The sequence below is a fragment of the Oryctolagus cuniculus genome, chromosome 4, assembly GCF_051225735.1.
Source record: "Oryctolagus cuniculus isolate XC-2025 breed Fujian yellow rabbit chromosome 4, ASM5122573v1, whole genome shotgun sequence".
Lineage (NCBI taxonomy): Eukaryota > Metazoa > Chordata > Mammalia > Lagomorpha > Leporidae > Oryctolagus > Oryctolagus cuniculus.
The window spans coordinates 5,487,967-5,510,699 of record NC_142870.1 but is presented as its reverse complement, the minus strand read 5'-3'; the positions used below and the strand labels follow the sequence as shown (position 1 = coordinate 5,510,699).

The 22,733-nt window shown below is 53.3% G+C and overlaps 1 protein-coding gene across 1 annotated transcript in view; it reads left to right on the top strand.

Moving 5' to 3' along the window:
* The window catches only part of B3GALT5 (beta-1,3-galactosyltransferase 5), a 143,390-nt gene that overhangs the window by 113,590 nt on the left and 7,067 nt on the right, over nt 1-22,733 (top strand). The gene's annotated exons all lie outside the window — the stretch shown is intronic.

Genomic DNA, 22,733 nt, shown 5'->3' with positions numbered 1-22,733 from the left:
TTGCTGTCTTCTCCCTTCCTTCCACTTGGTCTGGCCGGACCCAGGGGTCTTTTGGAGGTCGCGGGTGGGGTGGTGCCCTGGGACAGCCCTAAGTACTGCAGCTGCTTCCTGGACAAAGTCCCCCCCCCAGCTTCCTGTACCCCCACGTGCTGGGGTTCCCCCTCCCAGCTGGTGGCTGCTTCTCCATCTCCTTTGCCTCTTGCTTTCCTGTGCTTTTCCTGTCGGGGACTGGGGGGCCCGGGCTCTGCCTTGGCCCTGCCTTCTCCAGGGATCCAGGTTGTGCAGGGAGCACCCCCGGCTTCACGGCTCCTTTGTTACGAGGCCCATGGCCCCATCGTCCCCAGCCCAGGACTCTCTCTCTGCGGTAGCCTGCACACTGTGTCCTTGATTTTGCACAACAAGCAGACCTAGGACTCCGCTTGCGATCGCTCCTTCCCGGCCTCGCGCTGTCTGCTATTGGCTCTCATCCTTCTGGGCTCAGGCAGAGACCCTGCTGTCCGCGTTGACTTCCCTCTCTCAGCTGCTGGGTCGGGGACCTCTGTCAGGTTCTACCTTCAGAGTCTACCCAGCAGCTAGCCGCCCGGCTCCACCGCCACCGCCCCACCCTTGCCCAAGCTGATCGCCTCTCATTCGCCTGCCTGCACCGGCATCCGACCTACTCTGTCGGCCCCTCTCTGTGTCCCTGTGACCTGTTTCCAACAGTGTCCTTTGAAAGTGCGCACCAGAGCTCCTGCTGTGGGTTGAAGCATTGCCCCAGCCCCACCTGTGGGGGGCTTACTGCCCAGGCCCACTGTCGTGGGAGGTGGGGCCCAGCGGGCACTGATGGCTGGCGAGGGCCCTGCCTTCCTGAGTGGATTCTTGTCGCGTTAGCCAGCTCACGAGTGAGTTGTTAAAAACACGCTTGTCCCCTCTCGCTGCTGGCCCTCACCCGCTCTTGCCTTCTGTGGCCTGCCGTGGGTGGTGGCATGCTGGCGCCACACTCGGGCACGCCCCAGCCCCAGGGCTGTGAACCAAATACATGTTGTGTCTTCATGTTTATACCAGGCTCAGGTATTCTGTTGAGCAGCACGGAGAGGACTAAGATCGCATCTCCCCTCGCTGCCCCAAACCCTCCAGGGGCCTCTTGTTTGAGTGGCCAGCCACGTCCTTTGTCCTGAGATCTGTCTGTCCTCAGCCCCTCACTCTCCTTTTGCTCACTCCTGCCTCCGTGCTGTTTCTCGGACGTCCACCCCAGGGCCTTTGCACTGGCTCTTCCCTCTGCCAGGAGGGCCCTTTCCCCCTTATTCTCAAGGCTCACTGCTTTGCGCCCTGCAAGTCTTGGATCAGGGAGGCCGACCCTGCCCTCCTCGTGTGAAATCACAGCTCAGCCCACCTCCCTGTCTTCTTGCCTCAGGATTTTCCCATTGCACTTAGCAGTTGTTCATGGAGCGTGTATAAGGCCTGCTTATTGTGTCTATTTTGTTTATTGTTAATGTTTCAGCCAACCCGAGTGTAAGCTTTGGGTGGGGGAGCCCTTCCTAATTTCTTTGTTGCCGCACTTGGAGCTGTTAGGGTGGTGCCCGGCACATGTGCTGGGTGGAACAGAATTGGCTGTTGTGCACTGCGGCTTTTAGAAGGGAGTAGGCGACTCAGGACCGCGAACATGCAGGATCTGAAACACGGCCCAGGATGTGACGCCCCGTGAGTCAGCGGTGGGGACCCAGGTGCGCTTTTATTGACGGAGTGACCTGAAAACCCAGAAGCGCTATAAACAGGGCTTGGCGGCTTCGAGCCCGTCCCTTTCCAGAACGTTGCTGGGAGAATTGCATCGCACAGGCCAAGTGTGAGAAAGGTGGACGGGCGCAGCTTCACCGGGAGGGGCATCCCTGGGCTTGGGAGCCGGAGTGCCACGTCCATCTGAAATCCGGTGAAGGGCCGTGATGCAGGACGTAGCTTCCCTTGGACACCTGCCCGTTGCGTAGACTTCGGGGTCTGTGCGAACAATGAAAATGAAAGCTTACTGGAGTTCGTCTGGCAGAACCCGTGCGTGTGAGGTCTTCCGAAGGCCTCACTGACCCTAGAGTTGCGGGAGGTAGGGGAGTGAGCCTTGACAGTGCCCCAGGAAAGGACGGCCCTGGCAGAGGGGGCGCTCCGTGCCGGGCCGGAGGAGACTTCGCACGGATCTAGGAAAATTGCTCCTACGAGAGCCCCTTCGCTTGCACTTCCCGTGAACTTGGCAGTGCCCTCCTGTGGACCGCGGTCGGAGAAACCCCTCAAGAGAAGCGCTTTGCTTTTGCACACTGCAGTCCGAGTCGCGTACGCGATCGCTGAAAATTGCTCTGGTCCCCAGGGGCTCTCGGTGACTTGGGAGGGGATCCTCGGGTCATAGCTGTTTCCTAGAGACTCCACTTTGTCCCCAGAGCTAAGTCACTCCCTTGCCCTCTGCAGTCCTGGCCCCAGCTCACTCGTTGAATGCGTAGGAAGCTTCGCTTGTCCTGTCCTGTCTACAACACAGTGTATTTCTCAGGGGTGTGTGTGCACCCCGAGTGCATTGGCTCTGGGCAGCAGGACCCCCGATTTCCAGCTCCCCTGTCCCTACCCTCTGGGTCCTGGGGGGTTCACACCCTCATTGCTGCAGGCGACAACTGGAACAGAAAGCAAGAACCAGGTTTATTTACTTATTTATTTTTTAAAGTTTTATTTATTTGAAAGACAGTTATGGGGATGGGGGAGAAACAGAAAGAAAGAAATCTTCCATCCACTCCCCAAATGGTCAGGACAGTCAGGGCTGGGCCAGGTCGAAGCTGGGAGCCAGGGACTCCATCTGGGTCGCTCATGTGGGTGCAGGGACCCAAGGACTTGGGCCATCTTCCATTGCTTTCCCAGGTGCATCAGCAGGGAGCTGGATTGGAAGTGGAGCAGCTGGGACTCGAACCAGAGTTCCCACTGAGGGTGGAGACACAGCCACTCACCCTTCAAATGCCGCGTCCTGTGAGCAGCCTCACCCTTCTCCCCCAGGCTCAGGGCCGCGTGGCCCCAGGAGGTGCCTCTGCTGCTCCTTCCTGGTCTGGTTGGTCCTTTGCCATCTGTGGCCTCCCAGGCCTCCTCTTCCGCTGGCCCCCTGCTCTGTCCTGGCTGCCTGAGTCTTGAGTTTACTCAGGTTGTGTTGAATGAGAACACAGGCCCCCCAGTCCAGCCCCTGTTCCTTCTTGTTCTATCCAGAGCCCCTACACAGCCGGCCTGTGGGCCCAGCACTCTGCTACCAGGCTCTGCCAGCCTGTGAGTGTGTGTGTGGTGTGTGTGTGTGTGCATGTGCGTGTGTGTGTGTGTGAGTAGTGTGTCCAAGCCTCACGCTGGCTCCACCGTCAGGGGCGGCTGCTTTCTGACATGCATGGCCCATGTGTATCAATTTAAAAGTAGGTGAGTGGATTAAACCTGTGCCTTAGGTGCCAGCATCCCATAGAGGCACTAGTTCAAGTCCCAGCTGCTCCACTTCCAGTCCAGCTCCCTGCTAACGCACCTGAGAAAGCATCGGAAGATGGCCCACGTCCTTGGGCCCTGCATGCATGTGGGAGACTGGGAGGAAGCTCCTGGCTCCTGGCTTTTTGGCCGTTTGGGGAGTGAACCAACAAATGGAAGATCATGATCTCTCTCTCTCTGTAACTCTGCCTTTCAAGCAAATAAATCTTAAAAAAAAAAAAAAAAAGAGTCGACGAGACGGTGTTTCCATTTCCTCCATGTCTCCCCCATTTGGAAATATTTGCTTTCTCCTAACTCTTGGGGAAGAACCGATTTTCCACCGTTGTGTGGGGTCTGACGGGGAGGCCTTCCCGGTGGCTGTCCCGGGGCCTGGGGGAGGAGCCCCTCTCTATCTATTGGGCGAGGGGTTCCCAGCACTGCCTCGTGGAGTGGGTTAACGGATGCAGACGGGAAGTGAACCCCAGAGTCCCTTCCAGCACCGGCCTCCGAGGCCGCTGCTGTCACCGTTGGGGCCGCCGGGACTCCAGTGTCTGTGTGTGACGTTGGGAAACCACCAGCGGCCGAGGGGTCTGAAACAAAGGGTCAGCTGCATCTCTGTGGTGGGAGAGGCGCCCACGTGTTCCTTCGGGAACAGAGGGGAGGATTCGTGGGCACGGGGAGACCTGGCAAGGCTGGCGAGCAGGAAGGGACCCTGTGCTCCGAGGTGGCCGAGAAGCCGAAGGGTGAAGCTGGGGTCAGGAAGGCCTGGGCCAGCCCACGAGATGGCCGAGCGCCCACCCACCGCAAGATGGCCAAGCCAAGAATGAGTGTGTAATTAAAATGTTAGGAAGGATTTCCTGCTACTTCTCAGGTGAATACTTGAATATGAGTAATGGGTGGTTTCCACGGAACGGGGTGTTTGGGTCCCGCGTTCTGCCCCCTTGTTCGTCCGATGGGAACAAGTGTGTGGTGTGTGCGCGGTGTGGCTGGTGGGCACCCACTCGGCCTGGCTCAGAGCCTCTGCTGCCGCCGTGGTGCTCCTGGGAGCCAACACGAGGCCCGCGGGCCCAGGGCTCCAGTCCTGCAGTCGGCTACCTTGTGCTCTGGGAGGTGTCTGAAGGTGGCCTTGAACCTGGTCAGATAAGACCACGGCCACAACTGCACCGTGACTGGGAGCCGCTTCGCGCTGACCGACCGAGGCCACTGTGGGGTTAAAGTTCTTGCTCTTCCTAAAAAACTGGAGATTAAATTTTAAGTCGCTGAATGGTGTTTGAAACTGTTGTTTCCTTGTGTGTCTTGGGGATGCACTAGACTCTAACGCTATCATATTCTGGGAGTGGAGCCATGTATTTATTTATGATTTTGCTAATCACGGTATTTAATAAAGATTAAATTGTTGAAATAGCGTAATGCACTTCCCTTGGTTATTTCTGAGTCGTGGATGGATGTGAGGGACTGGAGTCCTGAGAAGCTGGCCACGTGTGGTCCACAGTGGACAATCTTTTTTTTTTTTTCACTTTGATGTTTTTCTATACTTATTTTGTGTTTGGAAAAATATTTTAAAAATTTGTGATTTTATATGTTTAGGAAAACATGGCGAACAACCTTGACCTGCTCATCTTTGCGGGAGGCGGGGGCTTTTCATTTCCCTTGGTTTCGGGACAAAGCAGTGGCTCTCGCAGCCTGGAGCGTCCTGAGTGGGCAGGTGACCTGGGTGGGTATTCGGACCACCGGCTGGCGTGCAGGTTTTGGAAGTGCAGCCTGGGGTGCTGTGACTGGGCATCCTCCACGCCCTTCCTGCCCCAACGCCGGAGTCCCGGGCTGACTGTGGAATAGCCTGACTCAGGCTGTGTCTGTGCCACCATCGCTGTCACCTGCGCTTGTGTGGGGCTCCCTGGCTCGTGGCTGTAGCACAGAGTGGTCACCCATGCGACTCTGCCGCTCCTCGTTCCAGAAACTTCTGTTAGCTTCTGTGTGGACTACAAGGTCCTTCAGTGACCCTTCTGGCCCCCGAAGACCCCTCTGGCTCCCCACCACACCCACCCGGCTACAGCCATGCAGGCCGTGTTCGCCCAGCCAGCCACACCCCTTCTTCCTGCCCCATCAGCTCAAACGCTCCTCGGGGTCTTGCCATGGCTCCCTCCCGTGTCATTTAGGTCTCCCTGAATGTCCCTCTTGTTTCTCCGGGGCTGCTGTAACAAAGGGCCACACGCAGACGTGGCCCACACAGCACATGTTTGTGTCCGTCCTGGAGCCGGAAGTCCAAGCTTAGGTGTGGGCAGGGTCGGTTCTGCTGAGCCCCCTCTCCCTGGCTGTGTTCTCATGTGGCCGTGCCTCTGTGTGTGTCTGCCTCGTCTCCTCTTATGAGGACACCAGTCTTCTTCCGTGTGACCACATTTTACCTAAATCCCCTCTGAGCACCCCCTCTCCACAAGTGGCCACACTTGGAGATGGTAGGGGGTCTTGGCGTTCTAATTCTGGGTGGGATCCAATTCAGTCCTTAACAGTGCCCCGCTCTGTAAGCCTCCCTCTCCCACCCCCTCTGCGTTTCTTCTCTCGGCCCCATTCTTCCTTAGGCCACAGCGCACAGCGATCTGTCCGTTGTGTCTGCCCTTGGACTGACAGCTGTACACGAGCAATCACGTCGTCTTCCTCTTTGCTTCCCTAGATCAGGCAGTGTTTCTAACACCGAAGCCACTGTTCCGCACAAAGGAATGAGCCTGTATTTGAGGGGACTCAGCCAGGGAGCGCTTGATTTTATGAGCAGGAGGGTGGGCCCGTGACTCCACAAGCCAGGGCCTCCCATCAGGAGAGGGTGCAAGGAGGGAGAGCAGTGGCCCCTATCTCCTGTCTCAGAATGTGCACCCACGGGTGGTGTGACCGGCCCGGGGCAACTTGCCTTCGTGTCTCTGCCTTAGCCCCGGGGGAGTGGCTGCCTCAGAGGCAACAAGACCCTCTGTTCCTCTCTCCGCAGCCTGGATGGGCAGGAAGAGGCCCTCACACACCAGGTGGCCACAGGGTCTCTCTCCAAGCTCCCCTATGTTGGAGGACCAGCAGAGGACAGCTACAGTGTTAGTTTCTCTAATAAGCCCATCAGAAATTCATCTTTGGGAGCCAGTGTTATGTTGTAGCAGGTAAAGCCACTGCCTGCAACTCTGGCATCCCATATGGGTAACGGTTTGTGTCCCGGCTGCTCCACTTCCAATCCAGCTCCCTGCTGATGGCCTGGGAAATGCAGCAGAAGATGGCCCAAGTTTCAGCCCCTGCCACTTCCGTGGGAGACCTGGATAAAGCCATCTGGGAAGGGAACCAGCAGATGGAAGATGTCTGTTTCTCTTCTCTCTCCCTGTAACTCTCACTTCCAAAGAAATAAATAAATCATTAAAAAAAGAAGTCATCTTTGTTCTCACCAGTTTGTGTCACATCCTGCATTCTACCCGAATGTGGCAATCTTCCAGGGGCCAGAGATCATGGGCCCAGGGTGCCTGCCGAGGGGGTGGGCTTTCTTGCAGTGTCTGGCTCAGACCCCAGGAAGCTCTTGGGCCAGCCATGTCACAGGTCCACGCCTGGGATGGATCGGTTCTGCGGAGGCATGGGGCACCTGTGATTGCCCTCACTGAGTCGTGGCCCACGCTGTAGCCCTGTGGTCTTGAAGTGTGTGGGCTGTGGTCCACACAGTTCATCAGAGCTACTGGGATTAATGAGGGAGAGAGTCTCTCATCCTAGGGGACAGATGCCATTCACACGGATCGCGTGTTGGGCAAAGACCCAAAACCTACGGGACTGAAGTTACAGGCGTGAAGCCGCACAGAGCAGAGGCTCTTGGGCGTCCCTCGGAGAACACCTCCCAGGGAGCTGTCCAGAGGGCCGGCCGGTCATTAGCATTTCGCCTGTGTCAGACACTGATTCCAGTCACTATTTCATCTAGTGCCCATTTGGACAACTGCTAGAATCATCCCCCGTTCACAACAGTGGCTGGTGTCGGATTATTAAGAACCTCAAGGGAGAATAAATGTGATGTCAGCACTTCTCTCCGCCCCGGCCTGACGACTTGCTCTGCAGACACAGTACTGTCTGGGCTCAGAAGGCCCTGCTGTTGACAGCTCATCCTCACCCGGCGGTGCTATTCGGTGCAGCAGGGGTGGGCATGGAACAGAACGGCTCAGGCAGAAGACCACGGTGGCCACACACCCATCCCTGGCAGTACAGAGTCCTAGGGAGTTCCAGCCGGTCTGTTCAGACTTCACGGCCCAGGTCTCAGAGCTGTGAAGAAGCTTCCTTTTCATCTTGGTCTGTGACCCGGAAGGTTGGGTCAGGCTGGCCACCGCCAGCCCCCGGGTGACGATGATGCTATGGAGGCCGTGGTTGGTCGGGGAGAAGCTGGGCCCTGCGGGCTTCCTGGGCACTGGCCTGTGTCAGCACAGACGCAGGCAGCAACTCGGCAATTCGATTTCTTCCAGGCTGTGTGGAATTAGATCATGTTTTGATTAGCAGTGCCTTCCGTCATGCTCATCTCAGGTAAGCAGCCAGGAGCCCCAGGTGGGGAGCGATCCTGGGATTCACTGGTCCAGTGTCCCCATTGCACACAGGGCGAAACGGAGCCTCTGCTGTGTCTCACGGACAACACCAGAAACGAGGCTGTCTTTTCTCTCGTTCGTCTCATGGCAGCTGGTTTGGGACTCTGAGTGCTTTGCTGTGTCATAGCCTTCAAGGTATTGGGCTGAAAACAGACTCCCATCTGCGCTGGTTGCCGATGCTGGCAATATGTGGGAGAATACCTGGAGCATGCAACCAGCCTATCAGGGACTCAGGAAATATAAAAATCTCGCCCAAGTTACACACCTGGAAATTAGGCCTGGAGTTCCCGCCCCTGCTCTACTGCATTCAAATCCGGAGTTCAAGTTGGAGTCAAAGGGACGCGCCTTGCGGGATTGTTCGCCCAGATTTCCACGTGTGGACTGACTGGAAACTGCTGCACGGATCTTTGTGGGTTGGACGCTATCATGTGCTGCGGTTCCTGCCCTCATGCAACTTACTTTCTGCTCATGAAAATGATCGGCAGAGAGATTTTGCAGTGCCTGGCGCACACAGAGAAGATGCCTATGGTATTCTTGGGATACAAGGAAAACCCAGAGAAAGTACAATCTGGCTGCACACCTGCGTAAGACCTGGCCACACGGTGGGAGCAGAAGGGCTCCCAGGAGGCGGGGAGTGCTGGGTGTGGACTGGGTCCGGTGGGCTGTAAGGGAGTGTTGCTCGGCACAGCAGGGTCACAGAGTCCAAGTGCAGGACTGAGAGATGGGACCGGGATGGGCCAGATGTCGGTGTCCTGGAGTCCATGTGTGGAGACCCTAAACCCCGACACGAGAGCATCCGGGGCTGCGGGAGGCTGTTGGTCATGAGGATGGGGCTCTCACGGGTGGAATCGGTGCTTCGGTGGAGAGACACGGAGTCGGCACTGGCGTGCACTGGGTTAAGGCGCTGCCTGTGATGCCGACACCCCGTTTGAGCGCTCGTTCAAGTTCTGGCTGCTCCGATTCTGAGTCAGCTCCCTGCTAATGCGCCTGGGAAGGCAGAGGATGATGGCCCTAGTGTTCGGGCCCCTGTCAGCCACGTGGGAGGCTGGGATGCAGCTCCTGGCTCCTGGCTTCGGCCTGGCCCTGCCCAGGGCTGCTGTGGGCATTTCGGGAGTGACCCAGTGAACAGAAGATCTCTCTCTGTCTCTCCCTCTCTCTGTCACTCTGCCTTTCAAATAATAAATAAAAAGAAAACTTAAACAATTTGACTTTATCTGAGATAGATGAAGACACTATTAAAAGTTCAAATATGTCTGTTATTAACAGTTACTTTAGAAGAACTTAGAATGGGCAGAAGGAATGTTATAACAATAATTAGGGGCTGACATTGAGATGCAGTGGACTAAACCACCAACCGCAATGCTGGCATCCTACATCGGTGCTGGTTCGAGTCCCGGCTGCTCCACTTCCTATCCAGCTCCCTACTATTGCACCTGGGAAAGCAGCAGAGGGTGGCCCAAGCGCCTGGGCCTATGCCACCCACGTGGGAGACCCAGATGGAGTTCCTGGCTCCTGGCCAAATGTCGGTCGTTGTACCCATTTGGGTAGTGAACCAGCAGATGGAAGATTTCTCTTTCTGTGTGTCTCCATTTCTTTCTGTCACTCTACCTTTCAAATCAACACATCAGTCCTTTTTTTAAACTGTAACTAATATTCCCAGAGATATGAGCAGAAACAAAATAAAGAGAGCCACTAGAGAACAAAACAGGTTTCTTAGAAATTAGAAATACGAACAGACGAGGGAGCACTCCAGTGGAGAGGGGGAGGGGAAGTTGTGGGAGGGTCCCCGTCCCTGCTCTTGGGATGCGCCAGCAGGGGAAGCTGGGGTGGCTGAACAGAGAGCACGCCCCTCCCCGGGGTTCGGGGGGGACTGGATGCAGAAATTGCACCTCCACTTTTTTCAAGTCACAGCTATTACCCCGGGCTCTGCTGTGGGTGGCGGGCAGCTGCCGGGGCTTCAAGGAAGGCACTGGGCGTCGATGCTGCTGTGACGGAATACCCGAGGCTGGGCAACCTGCGAGGACCTGGAGTTTGTTTCTCAGAGTCCTGGGGACGTAGAAAGGCAGGAGCAGGTGCCCGTCCCTGGCGAGGGCCCCTTGTTGCGTCCTCTTGGGGCTGAAGAGCAGCAGCAGGCAGGAGTAGGAAGCCACACACTGCGTGGATCCTCTTTGAATGAATGAGGGAGGAGCCCTCTTGCCGTAATCACTTCCTCAAAATCCCATCCCCTGACACCATCCCGTTGGAAACGCCTGAATTTTGGGAGAAAAGACATGTTCAAACAACAGCATTTTATCCCTGACCCACCAAGACTCTCGTCCTGCACAGAGTCACCTCTGCCCATAGCCCGTAGCCCGTGTTGTACCTCTTCAATGTAGAAGGCCAAGTTCAAAGTCTCACTGAGGCATCTCATGAGTGAGACTCAGGTGTGGTTTGTCCCGGATCCGTGCCTATTCCCCAGCTGTGAGTCTGTGACATCAGACAAGCTGTGTGCTTCCAAGACACGTGGTAGGGCAGGTGCACATGGACAGTCCCCATCCAAAAGGGATCTAAAGGAAAGAAGGCTCCAAGGAAGCCCCAAGCCCAGCAGATGACACCAACGTTAGATCATAAGGCTTGAGATACACTGGGGCGGGCCTAGGGGTAGAGACCCCTGCCCCCACGGGGCTTGTGGGTTGGAGTGGGGACCTGCAGCTCTCCCAGGCCGGTGTTGTCAGCTGGTGCTTCTGCGATTACAGTTTTAGAGGTGGCTCTGTCTCCAACAGCTCCACTACTCACTGGTGGGCTCTCCGTAGTGGCATCACCCCGTGACTGCTTTCCCCTGGACCCTGGGCTGCCTGACACACTCACTGAGATGCAGGTGCAGAAAGCCACGCACCCACGCTTCCTGCTCTCTGCACACCTGCCGAGTTAGAGCAAGGGGGACACTGCCAAGACTCCCTGTTGTGTCCTCTGGAACCAGGGCCCAAGCCACACCGGGCCCACTTGAACCACAGCTGGGACTGCTGGGGGGTATTGTGGGATAGCTGGGTCCCTTTTCCCCAGAGCTCTTCTGCCCTCCAAGCCCTGGCACTCTGGGCCTGTGGTGGGCGTGGTGGCTCCTGAACGGCTCCGGATGGCCTTCAAGGCCCCCTCCCACTGTCTTGATGAGTAGCATCTGGTTCTCTTCTGTCCACATTAATCTCGTTATCAAACGCCCGCCTGGCCATGTTCTTGGTTTCCTTTCTCACGTGTGCCTGTGTTTCTTCACTTGAGCATTTCCCAAGTCTTTCACATTTTGCCTCCTTTTAGAGTCGGCCTTTACGTGGTTTCTCTGTTCTCACGTTGTCCTCTAAACACATCAGAGAAGCCAGACAGCGTCCTCAATGCGCCTAGAGGACTCCTCGCCAGTCTCCTAGCTCATCGCCCCTACGTTCCCTGCCCGCCACCGGGCCTCGTTCTGTTAGGTAGGAAGTCAGTTATGAGCTTATGTGTGTGCGACATAAAGGCCTAAAGAGAAGACATCTATGTCCAGCATATGCTGCATCTCAAGGTCCTCCCGATGGTGTTTCAGGGGCAGCCCGGTATTCACATCCTGCCCTGCCCTGCCCCTTCTACCTGATAACCTGCCAGGTGGGGGGGCCCCACCCCTTCTGCCTGACAAATCTCCCACAGTCTCCCAGGTGAAGCCCAGTATCTGCATCTCAAACACCCTGCTCCCTTCCTCCTGTCTGACAACATTTGCATCCATAAAGTCCTTTGTTTCAGACATTCAGGAGAAAACTCAGGGGAAGCTTCTTAACATTTGCAAAACTCAGGGAGAAGTTTCTTAACATTTGCATCCAAAAAGCCCTTTGTTCCAAGAGGAACAGGTGGGGAAGCAAGACCCATCTCCTTAAAAACCCCGGCCTCAAGGGGACTGCGAGCTCAGCCCTCTGCCTCCCTGCTGAGCCGCCCGCCTGGTCTGGCCAGGTGTACTCTCTGCACTCAACCATGTAACCTCGCTCCCCCCCCACCCCCTCCCCAGTCTCTCAGGCTCTGTCTGGAGAGGTGCCCATCCATCCTTACGGATGTCCCTTCCCTAATAAACCTTGCTATTTTACCTCCCACTGCTCTCTGTCTCGCGCCTGAATTCCTTCTTGCGCGAAGACAGGAACCCTGCCATTTCTCCGGTAACAGTTTCAGTAAGGGTGGCCTTTCCTCCAGCGTCCAGTCCTGTGCTCCCCACGCCTTTCTGAGCCCTCACCAGAGCGGTCTTCCCCGTCATGTCCAGGAAGAACGAGGCTTTCCCGCCGCCCTCTCTCCTGAGCCCACGGAATCACCTCCACTCTGCTCACTGCCAGGTTTTCCCAGCATTCACTTCAGGCTGGTCCAGCCTCCACCCCTCACCTGGTTCCAAGGCAGTCACCACATCTTCAGATGTTTGTTGTACTGCTTTCCCAGGTCATAGCAGAGAGCCGGATCGGAAGTGGAGCAGCCGGGACTCGAACCAGCGCCCATATGGGAGGCTGGCACTGCAGGCGGCGGCTTTACCCACTACGCCACAGCACCAGCCCCAGACTGGGTCATTTATAAAGAAGGGGAATTTGTGTCTCAGCTTCTGGAGCCTGGGACTTGCAAGATCCAGGTACAGGCGTTTGGCGAGGATCTTCTTTCCCTTCCGCCTTCCACCATGCGAGGATGTGTGAGAAAGCGCTGTCCAGACGCTTGCAGCAGGTGTCTCCTGACAAAAGGAAAACAGCAGGGGGCAACTGACTGATGCTGCCCTCGTGGAGAAGACATGCATGACTCATGCAATGTGAACCAAACGCTTAGGAAAGCTGAGCACCCAGCGTTGTGCAGAGGAGCCGAATTCCTGCTCTGTGTGCACGAGAGCAGTGTAGACATTTTTCTCTGTGTGTGTGTGTGTGTGTTTATATACACATGCATGCACAGGATTTGCCAGGAGCACTTTGCTTATGCAATCGTGGGACCAGCAAATCCGAAAACTGCAGGGCAGGCTGGGGGGCGGGGGTGGGGTGCAACCTCCAAGGCCAGAGCTGATATCGTCCAGGCAGGATTCCTTCTTTCTCAGGAAACCTCAGCTTTTCTCTTAGCTGATTGGATAAGGCCCACTCACATTGAGCACAGGTAACATCCTTTACCCAAAATACACCGTGGATGTGAACCACATCTTCAAAACAACTTCAAGGCAGCACTAACAGCCAGTGGTTGATTGGGTAACCAGGGACTCCAGCTAAGGTGACACAAATTGAGCTCCATACCCTTCATGCTGATAAAATGAACTGAGATCTGAACAGTGGGGTGGGTGCTTGGTGCCGAGGAGAAGTCACTCCTGGGGATGCCCGCATTCCATATGCCAGCGCCTGGTTTGAGTCCTGGCTCCAGCGCCTGACTCTGGCTCCCTGCTAATGTGCCCTCTGGGAGGCGGCAGATGATAGTTCAAGTGCTCATGTCCCTGCCACCCGTGTGGGAGACTCGGGTTGAACTCTGGGCTCCCAGCTTCAGCCGGATCCAGCCGTGGCTGTTGTGGGCATCTGGGGAGTGAACCAGTGGATGGACGATCTCTCTGTCTCTCTGCCTTTCAAGTAAAATGGAAATAAATAAATTTTTAACAAAGTATTTCTTTACCCTGATAAAAGGCCAATATTGTGCATACTGGCCATGCCCTTTATCTCAATGTTTGTACACGTTTTTAGGCTGCCTGGCCTCTGAGTCCCTTCCTTCTTTGGGAGAGTCCACCTTGCAGACATCTCAGTGGAAGCCTAGTCCCACCTCTCCTCCAGGAGCGGAGAAACTCCTCCTCTACTCCCCCCAGCCACCGTGAGACCCGAGCGAAGCCAGCCAGAGGGTCCAGCCTGATCCTGCTGATGAGTGGACGACAAGGACGGACGCGTCTGGCTGGACCCTCACGGGGCTGTTCGCACACCGGTCCCTGTGCTCTGGGTTCCGTCGCGGCCTCCTTTGCTTCGTGTCTGCTCTCTGAGGCTTCTCATCGATTCTGGGAGCCATATGACCTCGCTCTGTTTTTGTTGCATGTGTTGTAGGTTTAGCCTCAGTCACTGTCTGTTGGTTGTAACCATAAACCCTCGTGTGTATCTGCAGAAAGCTTGCAACACAAATCAAACCTAACGGTGAAATGTTAGAAGCATTGCGCTGTGAGCCAAGGCTGACTTTGCTCTGCAGGAGATCGCTTTGGTTTTCACAAGCAGAGGAGTGGATTGTGCTACAGAGCAGAGGCTGGGGCCACCGCTCGCCTTCTAACACAGTGCACGGGGAAGTGTCCCTGCACTCAGCCACGAGTGTTCAGCCCAAAATGTCAATGGTGCTGAGATTAAGAAACCTGCCCTAAGTAAGAAAAAGTCAGGGGGCCCTGCTGTCACCGTGTGTGTTCAGCCTCACAGTTGGAGGCCCTAGAAACATAATGAAAGAAGTGAACAAGTAAGGACTAGGATGGAAAAAATAAGATGTTTATTATTATTTACAGATAACGTAGTTGATCATCCTAAGATAATATTTAGAAAAACCATTAAAACTGTAAATAGCTCATCAAGGTTTTTGGATATAAGATCAATGTACATAAGTCAATAACATACAAACAACGACCACTTAGAAAGTAATAATACCAATTCTTAGAGGAGATTCTGCAATGTGCTGGCTGAGTAAGATCCTCCATCCACCATGAACCCACAGGGACATCCATTTGAAAAACTGCTTATGCAGCTTTAAAGCAGCCAAGTGAGAGATTACAGTGCTGAATTTAGCGTAACAGTAAGAAATGGCACACTGCAGAAGGCAGAAGGAAAGAGCCGCCTGTGTCACCCCCACCTCCCAATCCGAGTGGCGCAGCGTGGAGATAAATGCTTCCTGCTTGGCGGTGGGAAAGAGAATTACGCCCAGGCCTTAGTCCTAGCTCCAGTACAGGCCATCACGTGAAGCCAGTGCCGGGCAGTGCCCCACCCACGCCCAGCCAGTGACTGGGGACCGAGCCCCTGGAACTGCACCAGCCAGATATCCAAGGGACTGCCTCCTGCACCTCCCCCAACTGCAGGCTGCACAGAGTACAGGGGGATCACCCACAGGGACCCTTGGGCAGCACATCCTGAGTGGTTCAACCTCTACAGCCCCTCCAACTTGGTGGCCTGCACATCCTCCTGCTGACCCAGAAGCAGCAGGTTAAACTCTCTCCGGCACCCTTATCCCTGGGTAGCAACTAGACAACCAGCCATAAATGCATGACCAACAGAGGCTCAGGGACACAGGTGAGCAGCACTGTCCACCATCTAAGAACCCAGAGCAGCCTTTCCTGAGGGGTTGGCCTGCTGGGGCCCCTGGGAAGCAACTGGGTAGCTCTGCCCGTCCCCCAGTGGCTCCAAGAAGCAGTGGAGCTGCCCTGCTTAGAAGCAGACATGTGGCTTTGTCCACACACCCTAGGCCTTGGGAAGCAAACTGGGAGAACTTCTTGAGTTTGCCCCAAAACCTCAGGAAATTGGCTGTGCAGCCCTGGAATACTGACAAGCAGCCAAACGCTGATGCAGCCCAGCCTCTGTGCAGCACCTCATCCAGTGACAGGCTTGTTGTGCTATACTTAGCCGAGCCCACAGAGGGAGGCTGGCGCTGTCCCCACACAGTCTGCAGAAGCTGATGGCAGCTCCATACCTGCAGCCAGGTGCATCCCACAGAGCTGAAGTGCAACCCCGCAACCAGGCCGCCGAGACATTGCCAACGTTGGTTATAGCAGAGGAAGCCGCCTGGGCTCTACACTGAAGTGCCCAGCTGGAACCAAAGTCCCCATAGCATGTCCACTAAACACCCTAGCAATGTTGCCCACAGAATGCCTTTTACTATGGAAGCTATCCTATGAATTGGTAGAAGCAAATGAGGCACTGACTGCATAAAAACCAACAGAGGGGCACAAAAAGCAAGAAAAACAAGGTATCGTCAAGCCTCCAAGTAATGCAATAACTTCCAGCAACAGACTAGAAAGAAATGGAAATTGACAAATTGTCTGACAAAGAATTCGAAAGAATAATTTCAGGGAAACATACTGAGATACAAGAGCATATGGACAGACAGTGCACTAACACTAGGCAGACAGCTGGTGATAGGAGTGAGAAATTCAGCAAAAAGACAGAGATCCCAGAAAAACCAGCAAGATGGTTTGGAACTAAGGAACTCCATGACTGAAATGAACAATACAGTTGAGAACCTCACCAGCAAAACTGAGCAGGCCAAAGAAAGAACTTCTGAACTTGAAGGTAGGTCTTTTGAAATAACTCCATTAGATTAAAAAAGTTAAAAATAATGAAGAACGCCTTTGAGACTTACGGGACACTGTTAGGCAAGCCAACGTCAGCATCCTGGGAGTTCCAGACAAGAGAAGTGAGAATGTGTGGAGTACCTGCTCGGCGGAATAACTGCCAGAAAGTCTCCTCGTCTTGGGAAAGATAAGGACATCCAGGTTCAGGACGCCCAAAGACTCCTAATAGACTTTTTTTTTTTTTTAAAGATATGTTTATTTATTTGAAGGAGTTACAGAGAGAGAGAGAGAGAGAGAGAGAGAGATTCATCCACTGGTTCACTCCCCAAGTGAACTTCATCCAGGTCTCCCACAGGAGGCAGGGGCCTTTTCCATGCTTTCCCGAGACCATTAGCAGGGAACTGGATGGGAAGTGGAGCAGCCGGGACTTGAACCAGCACCCACATGGGATGCCTGTGTCTCAGGTAGCAACTTTACCCTCCACACCACAATGCTGGCCCCAGGACTCTGAACTGATTGGACCATGAAAGATCTCTGAGGCATATTAGTGCTGAACTGTCAAAAATACAGGACAGAAGATTCTAGAATCACCAAGAGAACAGTGTCAAGTCACTTTGAAGGAGAGTCCCACCAGGTCAACAGCAATCTCAGCTGCAACCTTACAGGCCAGGAGGGAATGGGATGAGATATTCAAAGTCCTGAAAAAAAATTGCCAGCCCCAAACACCAAACCCAGCAAAGCTATGCTTCAGAAATGGAGGCAAACTAAAGACCTGCCTCGACACACGAAAGCTGCAGGAATTCATTACTGCCAGACGGGCCCTACAGGAAACGCCTGGGGTTCTGACACCAGAAACGATGGAAAGGTACCCAGATCCACCAGACAGAGCGAGAAGAAAGATTTAAGGACTCACATTTCAGTTTCACGTTTTTTTCTGGATTTGGTTTTCTGTATATTAAGAGTTTTTTCACCTGTGTCAGTTGGAACTACAGTTCTGGGGCCGTCACTTGGGTGGAGTGGGTTAAGCCACCACCTGCAGTGCCGACCTCCCATGTGAGCGCTGCTTCTAGTCCCGGCTGCTCCACTTCTGATCCAATCTCTGCTATGGCCTGGGAAAGCAGCAGAAGATGGTCCAAGTACCTGGGCCCCTGCACCCACATGGGAGACATGGAAGAAGCTCTTGGTTCCTGGCTTTGGATGGACCCAGCTCTGGCCATGGTGGTCATTTGGGGAGTGAACTACTGGATGGAAGGTCTTTGTCTCTCCCTTTCTCTCTCTCTCTCTGTAACTCTGATTTTCAAATAAAATAATCTTAAAAAGAAGAGCTATAGTTCTGTAATTTTTTAATGTACTCATTAGATTTTGATGTCAGGGTTACGTTGATCTCTTATTTAAGTTGGGAAGCTTTTGAGTCTCCCGTAACTTCTAAAAGAACATAATATTGTTCTATTATTTTTCTGTAAATGTTAACAGAATTTACCATTGAAACTGAGGCGGGAGACAGCTTAGGGTTAACTGGGGAAGTTGAGATGGGTAAATCCAAAACTTTCTTGGTCTCAGTCTGTTTCTCATTTTTTCTGTCTCTGCTTCCTTGTCCTCCTCTCCAACCTTGAGGCAGGAGACAGAGAAGAGCTATGGGAGGTAGAGGGAAAAATACAAAGATTAAAAAATTGCAAGATGACCTGCACCTCTAATAGATGATCTCAGAAGCACCCTACAGCCCCTCACCCAGTACCTGACCACCCCTGTAAAAGACGCAGCTCCCAGTGCATTAGGGATTCAGATCTCCTATCCCGGCCTGCTACTTGGCTCTGAAGGGTTGTACTTTCTTTCTTACAATAAGCATTTACTGCTAACACTTGCTGTGTGTCAGAGCCTCGTCCAGTCCATTGTACGGGGTTCAAAAGAAACTGGTCCGTGCCTTCTTACTCTCAACCTCCACAACAAAACTATTTAGGCCTTTAGTTAACACTGGGGGGAAGACTTGAAAATAAAGTTAGTTTTAAAAATACATAAAGGACTACTTATAGTTTTTTTTTCCTTTTCATGCTCATTTTGTGAATTAGTGTTATTAAAGACACATGTACATGTCTCATGTTACCCCAACTCTCGGCATGAAGTCTATACACTCTCGAAAAGTAAAAAGCGGAGCCACCCAATGAGGCAGCAACCCACTGCAGGATTTACATTCAGAGGAAACGAAGCCATCGAGACGCTGTTCGTGAGAGACATCGGCACGCCCGTGTTTACTGTGGTGCAATACACAGTAGGCAATCTGGGGACCCAGCCTAAGTGCCCATCAAGGGTGGATGGTTATGATGTTGGTATATAGAGTAGCAAATTATTCAGTCATAAAAATGTTGAAATCCTGAGACAATGCACGTGGACTGTGTATAATAGCGTCCTATTCAGCCATAAAACCGTTGAGATCTTGTGACAACCTGATGAAACTCGAGATCATTATGTGAGGAAAAAGAAACCAGGCACAGAAAGACAAACACTTTGTGATCGCACTCCTTTCTGGTCTCTATAGCGTGACCCTGGAGAAGCTGAGGACGGGGTGATTGTTCCTAGAGGGCGGGGTATGTGAGCTTGGGCTGGTCAGTGGGTGCGACCCTGCGGCTGGGTGGTGCACCTCGGACAGGGAGGCGGCCACGCCAAGGCTCTTAATGGAACAAGCAGCTTTACTCTCCTGCCAGCTGGCCCAGGGCTGAGTTTGGGCTCCAGATTCTGGGCCCTGGAGAAAGCAGGGTGTTGTCTGACAGCTCCCAGCGCAGACAACTGTGAGTTTCCTAAGACGTGTTCAGTTATACAGCCCTGGGCTGGATATTTTAGTGCCACAGCATGGCCCGCACAGCGGTCAGTCACCCCCTGTGCACCTGAATTGCGCAGATGACCTCGCTGTGGTTCCGTATTTCTCAGAAATCCCCCTCCACCCCCTGTTCCTGCATGGCACCTGCACTTTTGCCTTTAGCCAGTGTATATCCCTCCCTGGAGGGGAGGGGCTCCAAGGGGTCCCTGCCACAGCAGGAGAAGCAAGTTCTAGCGCTCTGTGGCACAGGAGGTTGACTGTAATTCACAGGATCGCGTATTTCAAAAGAGCTGGAAGGAAGACTTCTAATGTTCTCATTACAAATAAGTGATCAGTGCTTAAGGGATGGCTTTGCCAATTGCTCTTGCAATATCACATTTTACTCTATCAATGCATAAGTATAATTATGTGCCAATTCAAAAGCAATAATACTTCTCTGCTTTTTTGCCGTCTCTGTGAGTCTATTAATTGTTTCAAAATAGGAAGTTCTTTAAAAAGATAACAGTTCAAAACTTCCTTTAGCAAGGGCAACAAAACCCATCAGCTGTTCAAGGGCAATTTAACAAAAACACGCAAGATCTTTCTGAAGAGAAATTTGGATCTTAACTGAAGAAGAAAATAAGACACACTTGGAGCTGCCTGTCATAGTCATGACTGGAAAAGTCTGGCAGGAAAACGTCACTTCCTGTAAAGCTCAAGTCCACGTTCAACGTATTTCCATCAGGTATCGCAACAAGGCTTTCTTCAGCTGGTCGTGGAGCCGCGAGTGCAGGATTGAGGCAAAACAGGCACAGGTGCAGAGGCGGGGAATCTGCAAATGGTTCACTCTCCAGGGCTTGATCTTCAGGGCTGTTCCGGGAAACTCATCTGCACCGTTGCACTCAGAGGGCCGGGCCACCACAACAAGGATCAGTCTGAGTCAGAGTTCTGACTGTGTGTACGACGTGCATTGTTTGAGCACGGAGGGCCCCTTCCCCTTTCGTACCCCCCGGGCACCCCCCTAATTCTTGCTGTAAATGCCTTGGCTACCTGCTTCCCAGGGAGTTGGCTCCATAGGAAACTCCACCTTCTCCACACCTTCCTCCACTTGTCACAAGACGAAAAGGAGCCTTTCTCTTAGTGTCTGTCCTTGAGGGTGATGATTTGGTGACATCCAAGTGGATGGACCCTTGTGTCTGCTGAGAATGTAAAAAGCGTATGGAAGGCTGGCACCACGGCTCACTAGGCTAATGCTCCGCCTGCGGCGCCGGCACCCCGGGTTCTAGTCCTGGTTGGGGCACTGGATTCTGTCCCGATTGCTCCTCTTCCAGTCCAGCTCTCTGCTGTGGCCTGGGAGTGCAGTGGAGGATGGCCCAAGTGCTTGGGCCCTGCACCCCATGGGAGCCCAGGAGAAGCACCTGGCTCCTGGCTTCGGATCGGTGCAATGTCGGCTGCAGTGGCCATTTGGGGGGTGAACCAACAGAAAAAGGAAGACCTTTCTCTCTGTCTCTCTCTCTCACTGTCTAACTCTGCCTATCAACAACAACAACAACAACAACAACAACAAAAACAAATGCAAACTACAAATAAAACCAGGATCACACGGGGAAGAGTCAGGTGCCAACAGCAATAAGCTGTAATGGATAGAAACTCCAAGAAAATCCATGTGTTGTACAGTGACAGAAACACACACACACACACACACGTTAGTCACATGCAGCAAAAGTTGGGGGACCAAGTCTCTGCCTTTGGAAGTAGTCAACAAAGGGAAAGAGTAGGATATAATATTGATCCTTCTTTGTCTACACAAGACGTTCCTTACAGCAAGGGCTAGAGCACCAGACTCGGGTGACATCAGGCACACCCTGGTGTCTCTGTAAATAAGGTTTTGCAGGAGCACAGCCGCGTGCGCTTGCCCGTGGGGTTGGCTGTGGTGCTCCCCTTCTGGAGTGGCAGAGGTGAGTGTAGCCACAACAGAGACCGCACGATGCACAAAGCCGAAGATGCTTACCACGCAGCCGTAAGGCCCGTGATGCTTTGCTTAGGTAGCCACATGTTTGATGAGTGTCTTTCCAAAAATGTTTATTTTCATTTTATTTAAAAGACAGATAGACACGCATACACAAAGAGAGAGAGAGAGAGAGAGAGAGAGAGAGAGAGAGATCTTCCATTTGCTAGTTCACTGGCCTGGGCTGGGTGAGACTAAAGCCCAGAGCTAGGAATTCCATGTAGGTCTCTCTCTCTCTTTTTTTCTTTTTAAAGACTTTTAAAAATCTATTTGAAAGTCGTATTTATGGTGGGGGAGAGGCACAGAGACAGAGAGAGAGAGAGATCTTTCATCTACTAGTTCACTCCCCAAATGTCCATAATGGCCACGGCAAGGCCAGGCTGAAGCCAAGAGCCAGGAGCTTCATCTGGGTGGGTGCAGGGGCCCCAGTATTTGGCTCATCTTCCACTGCTTTCCCAGGCCATTTTCAGGGCCCTGGATCAGAAGTGGGGCAGCCAGGACATGAACCAGTGCCCTTGGAGGACGCTGGCATTGCAGGCAGTGGTTTTACCTGCTATGACACAACGTCAGCCCCCAGCCAGGTCTCTCTTGTGGGTGACAGGGACCCAAGAACTTGAGGTATCACTGGCTGCCTCCCAGGGTGCACAGCACCAGGAAGCTGGAATCAAAGGCAGAGCTGGAGCTCGGACCTAGGCCCTCCAATGCAGGCAGCACGTGTGGCATCTTAGCCTCTGTGCCCACCACCCACCCTGGTGGTGTCTTTCATCCACCGTATTGAACTAATAAGGAAAGAGTGACCGATGCCAACCGTCACCATTTTTCAAACCTTGGTACAAACAAGGGAGCAAAGAAATAGCTATGAATGACTACTACTATCACAGCAGTGAGACAATGAGATGTCAAGTGCAGCCCTGCCGACTGTTGCAGACTGAATGTGTCCCCCAGAAGCGACGTGTTGGCTACGAGTCCCCAGCGCAGCCGTGTTGGAGGTGGGGCCGGATGGGAGACGTCAGGGCATCAGGGCTGCACCCCCATGAACAAATGCAGCGATGATGAGCGGGCTGTGGGCTGTGCGCCTGATGCCCTGCTCTCTCTCTTCTTTCTTGCCCTCTGCCTTCTGCCCTGGGACTCTTACAGAGCTGCACCATAAGCACCTCTGACATATTCTCACAAAAGAAAAATCAAGCCTCAGGATCCATCACATACAGGGTGCAGAAGACCCTGTTGGCTAGCTGCCCAGGCAGGCCATCAGCAAGGCTCAGAGGGTGGGAACTGGAAAAGAAACAAGCGCGTCTTCAACAGTTACCTTAAAGGAGAAACCAGCGTGGAGGGAGGTGAACTGTGGTGGTGGTGGGGGATCCTACAGATCAGGAGAAAACAGAGTCACATTTTGAACAACTGCAGTTTGTGGCTTTTTTTGAACCTGAATAGAACATGAGATACTTGAGTAAATTTAAATTCGTAGTAAATATTTGACAATTCCATGGAATTATTGTTGGGTTTCAGCTGCCATGGTTGTATTATGGTTTTGCTTAAAAGGAGAATCTTTACAAACGGAAGTATTGGTGGATTAAAGGATAAGATGTCCGAGATTCGCGTCTCAGTAATTTGACATAATTGGGGGTGGCTGTGTTCATGAGGCAAGTGAGTGAATGGGTACTGAGGTGGCCAACGACTACTTGC